Source organism: Acomys russatus, chromosome 19 (genome assembly GCF_903995435.1).
Source record: "Acomys russatus chromosome 19, mAcoRus1.1, whole genome shotgun sequence".
Taxonomy (NCBI): Eukaryota; Metazoa; Chordata; class Mammalia; order Rodentia; family Muridae; genus Acomys; species Acomys russatus.
The window spans coordinates 29421186-29436062 of record NC_067155.1 but is presented as its reverse complement, the minus strand read 5'-3'; positions in this window follow the sequence as shown (position 1 = coordinate 29436062).

The following is a 14877-nucleotide window of genomic DNA, read 5'->3' as shown; positions in this document are numbered from 1 at the left end:
ATTTCTTAGGAAGAGAAATTGGGAAGTGGGTACTGGTACCGGAAGAGTCAAAGGGAGGGAGCTGAGCATCTGACACAACAGGCAGGAGAAATATGTTCCAGGAATTTCAGAGAGGGGTGAGAGAGCCTGGCTTTCACAGCAGAAAGAGCAGGCTTACTCCTGGTATGCTCAGCTCTGGAGTGTCTTTCATAAGAAGTAGTAACTTGTAGAATAAAGTGACATCTTGTGGCTTTTTCACTTATGTTGTGGGGTGGGCAAGTGACACTGTATCTTCCCAGAAACCCCACCCTACTGATGTCAGGCATTGCCGTGTTGGCTTACAGATGGCCTCACTCATGGTGATTTTCTCTCTGTGTCTCTGTGTCTGTCTCTCTGTCTCTCTCTGTGTCTCTGTCTGTCTGTCTGTCTGTCTCTGTCTCTCTCTGTCTCTGTCTGTCTCTCTCTGTGTCTCTGTCTCTCTCTATCTCTGTCTGCCTGTCTGTCTCTCTGTCTCTGTCTCTGTCTCTGTCTGTCTGTCTGTCTGTCTGCCTGTCTCTGTCTCTCTGTCTCTGTCTCTCTCTGTCTCTGTCTCTGTCTGTCTGTCTGTCTCTGTCTCTCTGTCTCTCTGTTTTGAGACAAGGTTTTACGTAGTCCAGGCTGGGGGATGACTTAAACTACCTCATCCCTCCACCTCCTGAGTGCTCTGGCTAGCTGAACCACACATTCACCCCCATTGTTGACTTCTATGAATTCATTAAATTGTACACGTTATTTGTATTTCATTGTTTTCCCTAACGCCTTTTAAACTTTTTAAGTTGTACAAATACATTGTTGTTGTATTTTCCTCTGCCATGACTTTTTCTTACATCCCTCTCATGTTGTGGACCCTTCCTTCTTCCCAACCATCTCTCTCCCACTTTCATGTTTTCTTTTTGGTGTGAAAAATCTTATGTAGGCGATTACAGCTCTCATGAACTCATGATTGAAACAAATGGGGCAGGTCCAGAAGACAGATTGTCACAGCACTCGGCCCCACCCTCCGACTCTTGCATTCTTTCTACCCTGGACCTCAGCGTGGGATTTAAGGCCTTAGAATCTTCTCCTTTTTAAAATTAATTAATTCATTTATTAACTTTATAACCCAATCATAGCCCCCTCTATCCTCTCCTCCAGGTCCCACCCTTCCTTCCTCTCTCCTCATCCCCCTCCCCTGCTTCTTAGAAAAGGGAAGCCCTGCCTACCCATCCAACCCCAGTTTACCAGGTTATGTCAGGACCGAGTAAGTCCACGTTTCCTGTGGCCTGACTAGCAGCCCCACCAGAGGGAAGTGATCAAAACGCATGCAACAGAGTTCATTTCAGAGACAGACCTTGCTCCACTGACTAGGGGACCCACATGAAGCCTGAGCTGCCCATCGGATACATCTGTGTAGGGGTCTAGGCCCAACAGTCTATGAATGGTTCTTGGTTGGTGCTTCAGTCACCAAGTAGGCTTCATTCCAGGCATGCAGGGATGGTTCAATATATGGAAATCCATCAATGTAATCTACCATATAAACAAACTGAAAGAAAAAAACAACCACATGATCATCTCTTTAGATGCTGAAGAACCATTTGACAAAATCCAACACCCATTCATGTTTAAAGTTTTGGAGAGATCAGGGATATAAGGTACATACCTCAACATAATAAATGCTATACACAGAAAGCCAATAGCCAACATCAAATTTAATGGAGAGAAATTCAAAGAAATCTTTCTAAAATCAGAAACTAGACAAGGCTGCCCACTTTCTTCATATCTCCAGTATAGTTCTTGAAGTTCTAGCTAGAGCAATAAGACAACAAATGAGATCAAGGGGACCCAAATGGAAAGCAGGAAGTAAAATTATCCCTATTCACAGATGATATGATAGTGTACATAAGTGACCCTCAAAATTCCACCAGAGAGCTCCTACAGTTGATAAACACCTTCAGCAAAGTGGCTAGATAAAAAATTAACTTTAGAAAGTCAGTATCTTTCCTGTATACAAATGACAATCATGCTGAGAAAGAAATTAGGGAAACCACACTATTGACGATAGGCACAAATAATATAAAGTATCTAGGAGTAACTCTAACCAAGCAAGTGAAAAACTCATTTGAAAAAACTTCAAATCTCTGAAGAAGGAGATTGAAGATGACATCAGAAAATGGAAAGACTTCCCTTGTTTGTGGATCAGGAGAATTAACATAGTAAAAATGGCCATCTTACCAAAAGCAATTTACAGATTCATTGTAATCCCTATCAAAATACCTACACAATTTTAAAAAGACATTGAAAGATCAACTCTCAACTTCGTATAGAAAAACAAAAAACCCAGAATAGCTAAAGCCTTCCTGTACAATAAAAGATCCTCTGGAGGAATCTCCATACCTGAGCTCAGGCTATACTATAGAGCAACTAATTAAAACAGCATGGTACTGGCACAGAAATAGGATGACTGATCAATGGAATCGAATTGAAGACCCAGAAATAAATCCATACACCTATGAACACTTGATTTTTGACAAAGAAGCCAAATCTATTCAATGGAAAAAGGATAGCATTTTCAACAAATGGTGCTGGTCTAACTGGATGTCTACATGTAGAAAAATGCAAACAGATCCATATTTATCACCATGCACAAAACTCAAGTCCAAGTGGGTTAAAGACCTCAACACAAAACCAGAGACACTAAATCTGTTAGAAGAAAAAGTGGGGAAGAGCTTGGAACTCATTGGCACAGGAGACAACTTCCTGAACCGAACACCAACAGCCCAGGCTTTAAAGCCAACAATAAATGGGGCCTCATGAAGCTGAGAAGCTTCTTTAAGGCAGAAGATACTGTCAACAGAACAAAGTGACAGCCTACAGACTGGGAAAAGTTCTTCATCAAACCTACATCTGACAAAGGATTAATATCCAAAATACATAAAGAGCTCAAGAAATTAAACACCAGCAAACCAAACAACCCAATTAAGAAATGAGATTTAATGGGAATTAAACAGAATTCTTAACAGAGGAATGTTGACTGGCTGAGAAACACTTAAAGAAATGCTCAATGTCCTTAGTCATTAGAAAAATACAAACCAAAATTACTCTGAGATTCCATCTTACACCCGATTGGCTAAGATAAAAAACACAAGTGACAGCATATGCTGGCAAGGGTGTGGAGAAAGGGAAACATACTTTTATTGCTGGTGCGAGTGCAAACTTGTACAACCACTTTGGAAATCAATCTGGCGCTTTTTCAGAAAACTGGGAATAGGGCTACCTCAAGACCCAGGCATTCCACTCCTTGGAATATGCCCAAAAGATGTTCCACCACACAATAAGGACATATGCTGTACCATGCTCATAGCAGCCTTATTTGTGACAGCCAGAGTCTGGAAACAACCTAGATGTCCCTCAGTTGAAGAATGGATAAAGAAACTGTGGTATATTTACAGTATGGAATAATACTCAGCTATTAAAAAAACATGAAAATCCTGAAATTTGCAGACAAATGGATGGAACTATAAATGAACATCCTGAGTGAGTTAACCCAGACCCGGAAAGATACATATAGTATATACTCACTTATAATTGGACACTAGCCCAACAGGAATGACCCGTGAAAGTCGTCACTTAGCAGGAGATTGGGATAGATGCTGGGACTCCAAGTGAGAGATGTATGGGAGAGTGGGTAAATAGAAGGATCCAGAGGGTCCTAGAAACCTACAAGAAGACTATCCAGGCTGGTGGGTCTGGACCCAGGGGTGTCTGTTCAAACTATTGTACAATCCAAGGACAATGTATGCAGTAAACCTAGAACCCCTATTCAAATCTAGCCAATGGACAACACATTCTCCACAGTTGTGTGGAATGTGGGTACTGACTCTGATTGAACTCTGGTGTCCCCTATTTGACCACTTCTCCTTGGTGGGAGGCCTGGTGACAAGATACCAAGATGAGACCTGATAGATTGTGATCATATGGTGGGGAAGGAGGTCCCCTTCTGTCACAGACCTAGGGGAGGTGAATAGAGTGAAAGAGGGAGGGAGGGGGGAACTGGAAGATACAGGTTGAGGGAATAACAATTGAGATGTAATCTGACTAAATTCCTTAAAAAAACAACACAGGCCTATGTGGGACAATCTAATTCAAGCCACCACAGCATGTGTGTGCATGTATAGTGCACCTTCAGGCAGGAGCCTAATCTTGGGTGTCCTCTTAAATTGCTATGTGCCTTATTGTTTTTCAAACAATTGGCCAATTTTATTTTATTTTTTAATATTACTAGTGACAATTTTATTTTTAATTAAGAATTTCTTTGTTAAATTAATTAATAATTAATTAAATTAACATGCTGACTGAAGTTTCCCCCTTCTCTCCTCTCAATCCTCCCCTTGCCCCCTGCCATTCACTCCTCTTTGTTTTCTCTTCAGAAAAGGGAAACCTCTCATGTACATCAACCAATATTGGCATATCAAGTTGCAGTAGGACTAGGCACATCTCCTATTGAGGCTAGACAAGGCATCTCAGTTAGGGGAAAGGGTCTCAAAGGAAGACATCAGAGTCAGAGATAGCCCCTGATCCTGCTTTATGAGTCCCACACAAAGATCTGGCTGCCAGCTGTTACATATGTGCAGAGGACGTAGAGCAGTCCCATGCATGCTCTCAGGCTGGTGGCTCAGTCTTTGTGAGCTCCTATGGTTCTAGGCTAGCTGATTCTATAGGTTTTCTTATGGTATCCTTAACCCATCTGGCTCCTACAATCCTTCCTCCTCCTCTTCCACAGAATTCCTCAAGCTCAGCCTAATGGGTCAGCTGTGGGTCTCTGCATGTGTCTCCATCAGTTGTTGAGTGAAGCCTCCCTGATGACAGTTACACTAGGCTCCTATATGTAAGGATAGCAGAATATTATTAATAGTTTCAGTAGTGTGCTCTCTCTCTCTCTCTCATAGGATAGGTATGCTTCATCTTTAGATTTTAAAATTCTGTGGCATATAGGCTTTTGAAGTAAGACCTAATGATTCTTTGGATTTCCTTGGTATCCATTGTTATTTCTCCCTTTTCGTTTCTGATTTTGTTAATTTGGATACTCTCCCTTTGCCTTTTAGTCAGTTATTGTACATATGTGTAGTAATATAAATGTATATGTAAAATATTTAATAAAAAAGAAAAAACATTATTCTCCACTCTTTCTTCTACTAGGTTTAGTGTATTTGGTTTTATGTTGAGGTCTGCAATACACCTGGGCTTGAGTTTTGTGCAGGGTGATAAATATCGATCTTCCTGCATTTTTCTACACACAGAAATTCAGTTAAACAAGCACCGTTTGCTGAATATAGCCTTTATTATGTATGTACCTTGTATTCCTGATCTCTCCACGACTTTAAACATACATGGGTGCTGGATTTTAACAAATGATTTTTAGAATCTAAAAGATGATCATGTGTTTTTTCTTTCAGTGTGTTTATATGGTGGATTACATTGATGGATTACATTGTAGATATCTGTTAGATCCATTTGATTCATGACATCAGTTAATGTCATTATTTCTCAGTTAAGTTTCTGTCTCATGACTTATCCTTTGGTGAAAGTGGCATGTTGAATTCTCCCACTGTCAATGTATGGGGACTGATGTGTAGTTTAAGCTTTGTTAATACTTCTTTACAAGTGTGGGTGCCCTTGTATTGGGAGCATAGATGTTCAGAATTGTGATGTCATCTTGGTTGAATTTACCTCTGATGAGTATGAAGAGTCCTTCCTCATCTCTTTTGATTATTTTGGTTGAAAGTCTATTTTATTAGATATTAGAATGGCTACACCAGCTTGCTTCTTGTGCCCGTTGGCTTAGAATACCTTTTTCCAGCCTTTTACCCTGAGGTAATGTCTAACCTTGTGGCTGAGATGTGTTTCTTGAATGCAGAAGAATGTTGGGTCTTGTTTATGCATCCATTCAGTTAGTCTGTGTCTTTTTATTGGAGAATTGAGAACATTGATGTTGGGAGATATTAATGACCAGTGGCTATTAAGTCCCTTGATTTTGATGTTGGTTGCAGTAGAGTGTTTCTGTGGTTATGTTTTGCAACAGTGAAGTTATATATTTCCTGTGTTATTTTGGTTGTAACTTGTCACTTTGGGTTGGAGTTTTCCTTCTAGTAACTTGTGTAGGGCCGAATTTGTAGGTAGGTACTGTGTGAATTTGTTTTTGTCATGGAATATCTTGTTTTCTCCATCAATGGCTATTGAAAGTTTCACTGTGTATAGTAGTCTGGACTGGCATCTGTGCTCTCTTAGGGTTTGCAGGACCTCTGCCCAGGCCTTTCTGCCTTTGGTCTTTGCTGAGAAGTCGGGTATAATTCTGATAGGTTTGGCATTATATGTTACTTGGCCTTTTCCCCTTGCCACTTTTAATATTTTTTCTTTGTTCTGTACATTTTGTGTTTTGATTATTATGTGGAGGGAGGAGTTTCTTTTTCTTTAAGTTGGGGAAATTTTTATCTATGATTTTGTTGAAGATGTTTTCTGGGCCTTGGATCCAGCATCTTCTTTTTCCTAAATTCCTATTATCCTTAGGTTTCATCTTTTCATGGTATCCTTGATTTCTTGGATGTTTTGTGTCAGGAAATTTTCAGATTTAACATTCTCTGTGATGGTTGCATCAAATTCTTCCATTGTATCTTCTACACTTGAGATTCTTTCCTCCATCTCTTCAATTCTGTTAGTGAAGCTTACCTTTAACTTTCCTGTTTTCTTCTCTAAGTTCTCTGGTTCCCAGCTTTCTACTGTCTGTGCTTTTATCATTGTTTCCACTTTCATCTTCAGATCTTGAACTGTTTTTATTGATTTCCTTCATCTGATTGTTTGCATTTTCCTGATTTTCTTTCAGTGATTTCTTCATTTCCTCTCTATAGGCTTTTATAGTCATGGCCTCTCTAGGGTCCTCAATTTGTCTGCATCTTTCTGTATTTGTTTATTGAGTTTATTCACTTCCTCCAATACCATCTTCATTATTAAGTATTTGAGGTTATTTTTGTGCTTCAGTTGTGTGTAGACTCAATTTTCTTAACCAAAATATTTTATTAACAACTTATTGACTGAGCCTACGGCAATTATAACCAGATTAACCAAAACAGTAGGAAATGAAGATTAATTGACCCAACAACAAAACCTTAAGGATATCAGTCCCAAGGAACGATTCTCCGATCAGGAGCAGCAGGATTTCTTCCACTGGAACCGGGGGTAATAAGACCTCAGAGCCTCAGCAGGAGCTGGAGCTCTGAAGCCTTCCCTCAAGTGGAATTCTCTAGGAGCGTCTTGAAGGGCAGCGATGAACAGCCAAATCTATCCCAAGTCTCCAATCCTCCCTGGTGCCAGTTCTGGGCTCATTTATATAGCTCCTCCCAGAGTCTGTTCACAGGATCTTTTTCATCTGGTAGCAATTAAGCTCCTGCACAAGGTGGTTGCCCTGCTAGTGAATTGACATCACCTGTTCTCTTACTAGACCATTCAATCCTACACTTGGGATCCTAAAAAACAGGTTTCTTTCCTTCAGTTGTGTTTGAGTTCCTAGGATAGCTGGGTTTTGGAGATGCCATATTATTTTGGCTTTTGTTTGTGTTTTTGTGCTGGGCTTTGGTCATCTTGCTATTTCTGATGTTGGGAAGTAGATTCTGGTGTCCTTTACTGGTCATTGAGAGTAGTTTGTTAGTGAGTGTCTGTAGGTCGAGACCCCCTCACCTGTGGGGGAGGTGGATCAGGCAGGTGACTTGGTTTCAACTCCAGGGGCCTTTGCTCCACACTCTGGTCTCCCCATTGGGATAGCAGAGGCTGGTGCTAGTGCTCTGCAGCCCAAGGTTCAGTCAGAGATAGTGAAGGCATTATCTGCCTTTGGCTGGTCTTTGGAGATCCTACCCTCTGCCACTGGGTCCCTGGTCCTTGGATCAGTCTTCCAGATAGTGTGGGAGCCATTCCCTGTCTTAAGCTACTGCCTGTTCTTGTGCTGGCTATGGGATCTAGGTTCAATCTGACAAAGAGTGCTGGAGCTGCCTTCTGGCTTTGGCTTATGCCTGCCCATTCTTGCTCTCACTGTGGACCTAGGTTCAGTCCAACAGAGAGAGGGGGAATCGTGCAGTAGCTGAGACCATGTCTGCAGATGCCTGGGCCCCCAACATGGGCTATGGGTCCCTCTGTGGATGTGCAGGGTGATCTGAAGTCAGATCTGTCCAAGATCCACACTCTGGAATACACTATGGGCCAGGAGACACTGAGGTTGGTAGTCTGTAACCCACAGCTCAGCTAGAAAGAGATCAGGTACTGCCTGATAGGCTACTCTGGCTTTGGAGACCTGGCCCGTGGCCACAGGACCATGGGGCTTTTAATGACCATCTCTATTTCCTTAGGTGATATAGGGTTATTTTTTAAAATGTTATTTTATTAATTTATTCATATTACATCTCAATGGTTATTTCCTCCCTTGTATTCTCCCATTCCTCCCTCCCTCCCATTTTCCCCTTACTCCCCTCCCCTATGACTGTGACTGAGGGGGACTTCCTCCCCCTGTGTATGCTCATAGGATATCAAGTCTCTTCTTGGTAGCCTGCTATCCTTCCTCTGAGTGCCCCCAGGTCTCCTCGTTATAGGGTTATTTATATTGTTTATCTAATCTCTATTTAATGTTGTTAAGTGGTATCTATCAAGATATTTGGCCATTTCATTTAGGTTTTCCAATTTTGTGGAGTACGTGTTTTTGAAGAAAAACCTAATGATTCTTTAAATTTTCTTGGTGTCTGTTTTTATGCCCCCTTTTCATTTCTAATTTTGCCAACTTGAATATTCGCTCTCACACCATTTTCACATCATGTGTTGTAGGCAGGTAGAGGATACCCATAGGCCCACTAGCAGTGGAGAAGAGGGAGCCACTACAATGTGCAAGTATGTAAACAGTTTGAGCGTTATGAAAAGAGGTGGAACTAGATACGCAAGGGTAGAGAGACATAGTCTGTTGTTAGTAGCTTACCCTGCCACCTAGGCCATGGTGAAGTTCTAGACCATGCTGCCACTGAGGTCTGAGCCCATGGCCGTCCAGCAGACTGGTCCATGATAATGTTCATTACCAAACACCATGTGAATGGTTCTGGTCTGGGTTGACACCTGGGACCACACAGATGTCTAAGGGCTGTGCAGAGCTGGCCCTCCCCCTCACTGACTACAGCATTCTGGAGAGCTGACCCCACTTCAGTGGCTTCAGTGGACCCTGCACTTCACCTGGCCAGCACAGTAGATCTGACCGTGGTTGTGGGGGGTAGGGTGGGGTGAGGTGGTGGTGAACTGTCCCATAGAGCATGAGAACATGAGAGCTGACAGAAAAGAATATGGCAAAGCTGGAGGAAGTCACTACATGTATTATTTAAAACCAACTTTTCTTTTTCTGAGGCAGGGTTTCTCTGTGTAGCCTTGGCTATCTTGGACTCACTTTGTAAGCTAGGCCATCCTCAAGTGCTGAGATTCCAGGTGTGCACCACTGTGCCCAGCCTAAAACCAACTTTTAAATAACTAAAGAAAAAATAACTTAATTCTGATGAAAATCAGAGTCTTCTCCTCTGGTTAGCGTGACTTCAGAGGAACCAGGCTTCCTCAGATAATTGGTGGCCCAGTGGGATTAACTCTTAAGAGGATACAGTGATGTCTAGTAGGCCTTAACAAAGCCCAGAAAACCTCCACCTTTTGTAGTTTACATAGTAAGGAGTAAGTGATCAAAGTCATATTTACTTTTCTTGTGCTGCCTGAGAAACAGAAGTTGTGGTCCAAAGCCTCAATGACCTCTAAGGCTACTGTAACAAAAGTATGTGGTGCCTTAGTTATGGGACTTAGTTATGATGGAAAACACAGAACAATGGTAACAGCCTGTGTTGTTTGGGGCTCCCCTGGGGCCTTCCTGACCAACATCTCACTAGGAGGTATTTCACACTTGGCATTGAATTCTTTATTTAATAACTCATGGCTTTTGGTAGCGGCATTATCCAACTATGCAGGCTACCTCCACCCAAAGTCTTTTAAAATATATTTTAATATTGTCTTACATAATCATGCATTTATTTATGGCTTCCTCTTATATCTCCAGTTTTTGTCCATTCCCGATACTCCTCCACCCGCAACCATCCCACCCCTATCACCACCTAGACATTTCCAGTCCTGATACCCCCACAAATGTTCTAATACCTTCTCTCTTCCTAAAGGAGTTTTCCATTTCCTCCTCTCATCGGCCCTTTCTCACTTCCCAAAGTCCGTCCACAGACATTCCATTAAACACACAACAAACAATTCAAAACCGGGAAGTACAGTGTTATTATGGAAAAATGTGTGTTCATTCTGTCATTTTGCCGATGTTATAGAATTTGGTTCCCTTCCCTTCCTCTTGCTTAACTGTAATTCTAGCATGATTTTTTGCCATTGTGGATGGTTTTTCTCCATTCTTAAGTTGGAAATACCATTTCATGTATCTTCTATAAGGTAGTTTAACAGACTGAGCTCCTTTAGCTCACTTTTATCATGGAAAATTTTTTTCTCTCCTTTAGCTATGATATATAATTATTGGGTATAGAAATCTGGCTTGGTATCTTCTTTCTTTCAGAACTTGAAATGGACTCACCCAAGCCCTCTTAGCTTTTAAAGTATGAGCCTTAGTTCTGGTGTTACCCTGATGGCCTATTGTACATGTGACTTAGTGTTTCTCTCTTGTTCCTTCCAAGACATTTTCTTGTTCTGTACATTTTTGTTTTAGTTATAATATGAAGAGAGGAGGTCATCTTCTGTTCCTGTTTGTCTGGTATCTGAATGTCCCTGGGTCTGAATTGGCATCTCTTTTTCCAACCTGGGGAAACATTCTGTTATGATTCTTTAAAAACAATTTTCTATGCCTCTAAAACAGGGTTCTCCTATGCATAGAGTCGGAAGATTCAGTCTTTTAGTAATGACATGGGAATTTTAGGATTCCCAAGTACACCTTATTAGTATTTTAACTTTGTCCTTGTTGTATTTTTTCCAGTTACTCCATCTCATCTCGAGGCACAGATATTTTGTCTTCTCCTTGATGCATCTTTATTGGTAAGACTTTCCACACGACTCTTTTATTTTTATTAATTTATTCTTGTTACATCTCAATGGTTATCCTATCCCTTGTGTCCTCCCATTCTTCACAACTCTTTGTTTGACTTCAGTTTTCATTTTTAGCATTTCAAATTGGCTCTTATTTAGTATTTTAATTACCAAATTCATCTTCTTAAATTAAATTTAATTTTGATGTTATAGTATTTGGCATGTCTTCAGGGGAACCAGCTGGTCCTTGGGTGACTGGATGCCCAGCTGGCTGCTAATTCCTCTTTCACATCCTGCATTAACTTTCTTACTTCACCCAGCTGTTTGTGTTCTTTGACACATGCTTTTTTATTCTTTGATTTGCTTGGATATTTTTTGTTTTTTGTTTTTTTTTTTGGAGAGACAGGATCGATTTGCCTTAAAATTATAGATCATAGTCTGTCATCAAGGGAGGCCAGGCAGAAACATGAGGGCAGGAACTAAAGCAGAGGTGATAGAGGAATGCCACTCCACAGCTCACCTCTTTGAATATTCTTGTAATTATTATTTTGAGTTATCTGTCTTGGATTTCATTTCATTAGATGACCACAGGCAGTAATTTTTGGAGAAAGTGTATTATGTTGGTTTTCTTTGATACAGTCTGGGGGTTTACACACCTGGAGTTGTTTGGTTGCTTGTGGAGTTTTAAAAACAAAAATTATTCTCCTTGAAACATTTGAAATGTTCAAGTGGGACATAGATATGGTAGAATGGAGGTGTGCAGTTCATAGAAAAGGCCCTCCGCCCACGAGTTTGAAGTGCCTGGTATAAACTCTATCCTATCCCCTGAGAAGAACTGTGGTAGTTGCTGGATAGTATCACTGTGCAGAATTTGTAATAACCAATTAACAACAGTGGCTCTTTTGACTTCAATTACTGTTGAAGGAAACAATTAAGATAGCATGAGATATACTCATATTTTGGTTAATAAAATAAAACAAACAAAAATTAAAATAAAAAAATGAAGTGTGTGAGAATAAGGGTTAAGTGTCAGACTGGTTTTTGAAAATTTAAGGAAATTGGGAGGGTAAAATGACTGGGAAGGAAAAGTTGAGATTTTTTTTTAGAACTTGTTAAAGCTATGGAAAGTTATTTTTTTCTTTTTTTATTAATTTATTCTTGTTACATCTCAATGTTTATCCCATCCCTTGTATCCTCCCATTCCTCCCCCCTCCACTTTCCCATTATTCCCCTCCCCTATGACTGTTCCTGAGGGGGATTACCTCCCCCTGTATATTCTCATAGGGTATCAAGTCTCTTCTTGGCAACCTGCTGTCCTTCCTCTGAGTGCCACCAGGTCTCCCCCTCCAGGGGACATGGTCAAATGTGAAGCACCAGAGTACGTGAGAAAGTCTTATCACACTCTCCACTCAACTGTGGAGAATATTCTGACCATTGGTTAGATCTGGGAAGGGGTTTAAAGTTTACCTCCTGTATTGTCCTTGGCTGGTGCCTTAGTTTGAGAGGGACTCCTGGGCCCAAATCTACCTATCATAATGTTCTACTTGTAGATTTCTAGGACCCTCTGTATCCTTTTATTTTGCTATTCTCCCATGCTTCTCTCATTTAGAGTCCCAATAGGATGTCCTCCCCTCTGTCCCAGTTTCCTGGTAAGTGAAGGCTTTCGTGGGACCTGCCCCTTGGGCTAGTATGCAGATATAAGTGAGTATATACCATTTGATTCTTTCTGCTTCTGGGTTAACTCACTCATTATGATCATTTCTAGCTCATAACTTAATTATGAGCTAGTGAAAAGGGGAAGGGTTAGGATGACTGAAAGAAGGAGATATGTACTAATACTAGTGGAGTTAATGTGAATAAAAGGTATGGTAAAGAATGCAATACAGTAGAGTGGGTGGAGAAACACTCACAGCAATGCTAAAACCTAACTGAGCAATATGCAAACAAAGCCCGAGTGGAGATTAAGTCATAGGGAGTATCCAAAAAGGGCCCCGTGAAAACTTTCAAGCATCCTTGGCTCTTTCCAAGGCTACTGGCTGCTTGACACACACTGATAGTGAGGGCCCGTTGATGAAGACGACACTTAACACATCTTACTGAGCATAGAGAAGTTGAATTGGTGCCTATCTAGAGCCTTTGCTTCTACTGGCTAGTGTTCATAGTACCGGAAGACAGTCTGCACGCTGTTGGAGAAAAAAGGACAAACATCCTGGGGCAACCAAATATTCTCTGACTGAATTTAAGGCCCACTCTATGAGAACGACCCCATGCCTGACGCTGCTCGGGTGGTTAAGAATCTGAGATCTCATGAGCCGTGAGCAGAGGATCAAACTAAACACTATTGTTCTGCTAAAGGAACGTAGCAGTAAAATGACTTCCAACAGCATTCTGCTACGCCTATCATCAGAGAAGCTCTGTAAAGGGGAGTCCTAAAGGGGAAGTCTTCATTCAGCCCCTCCTCCCAGAAATCAGGGAGATGTGCAGAAATAGAAGCAGAACGATGGTAAGAATCAGAGGAAATGGATGACTCCAGTGAAACAGTGTCTTCTACACACAACACAACCGAGGCATATATAAACTTAACAACACTGGCAGCATACACAGAACCTGTGCAGGTGCAAGCCAGATGAGGGGGTCCCAGAATTGAGAGGGAAGAGTGGGCCCTAACCAAGAAGCGATCTGCAGCTGACACTTGCAAAGGAAAAATGTAATTCTTTCCAATGGAGTCTCACTGGGTATATTGTTCCACCTAACAGTAGGTCCCATGCCCGGCAGTAGATGGCCAACACAAAATAAACTCAATGGTAGTTTGTATACATTTTGTCCCTCTGTGTAGCCCTGGATTCCTGGAGCTCTCTCTCTGTAGACCAGGATGCCTTCAATCTCAGAGACCCACTTGCCTCTGCCTTGCAAGTGCTGGGATTAAAGGCGTGTGTCGTCAGTGCTCAACTATTTGCCTCATATTGCTTTCCTTGGGCATGCTTTGTCTTACTGGCCTTTGATTGTATATTATGGTTTCTGTTTGTGAGTTTTTATGGATTTTGGTGGCGATGTGAGTATGTTTGATTCTTGTGCTTTTTTCTTTTTATTAAGGTTTTTTTTTTTTTGCTTGTTTGCACTTTTTAGAGAGAGGGAGGGAAGGAAGGAGAGAGAGGGGGAGTAGAGAAAAGAGAGAGAGAGAGAGAGAGAGAGAGAGAGAGAGAGAGAGAGAGAGAGAGAGAGAGAGGAGCTGGGTAGGTGTGGAGGTGGAGAAGACAACTCTGATCAGAATAAATTATATTAAAAAATAAATAGGAAGAACTCTTGAAGTGAATTGTTGACATAAATATGCTAAGTTGAAAGATGAGGTTCTGGCTCAGGCAGTCCTTTAGCTGTAGCAGCCTTCACTTGGTGCTGTGTGCAAAAAGGTGCACATAGGAGCCATTGGCTCTCTAGCTGCCATATTCAGAGGGGTTCTGGTTTTATTGGGGAGAAGAATTTTCAAGCCCTTTGCTCATAGTTTCTCTAGATGTCTGCATTCCACTATCACCTCCTCTAGTCCTATAGGTCAGGCAACACCTCCCCTGCAGATTCAACTTCTTTGGCCCGGAAGCCTGATTTGGCTCAGGGTGGTACAGGTTCAAAGGACTTGAGTGAACCAATGGACTCTGATTCTCAGCCCTCCCATCTCTTTTCTACTGAGATCTCCCTTGGCTTAAGTTCATTTATAGACCTTGTCTCATCAGCCTTAAGCACTTTCTGTGGATTCCTTTGACTGTTTTCTTCCACTGAGTTCCAATGGTGACGTTTCTAGTC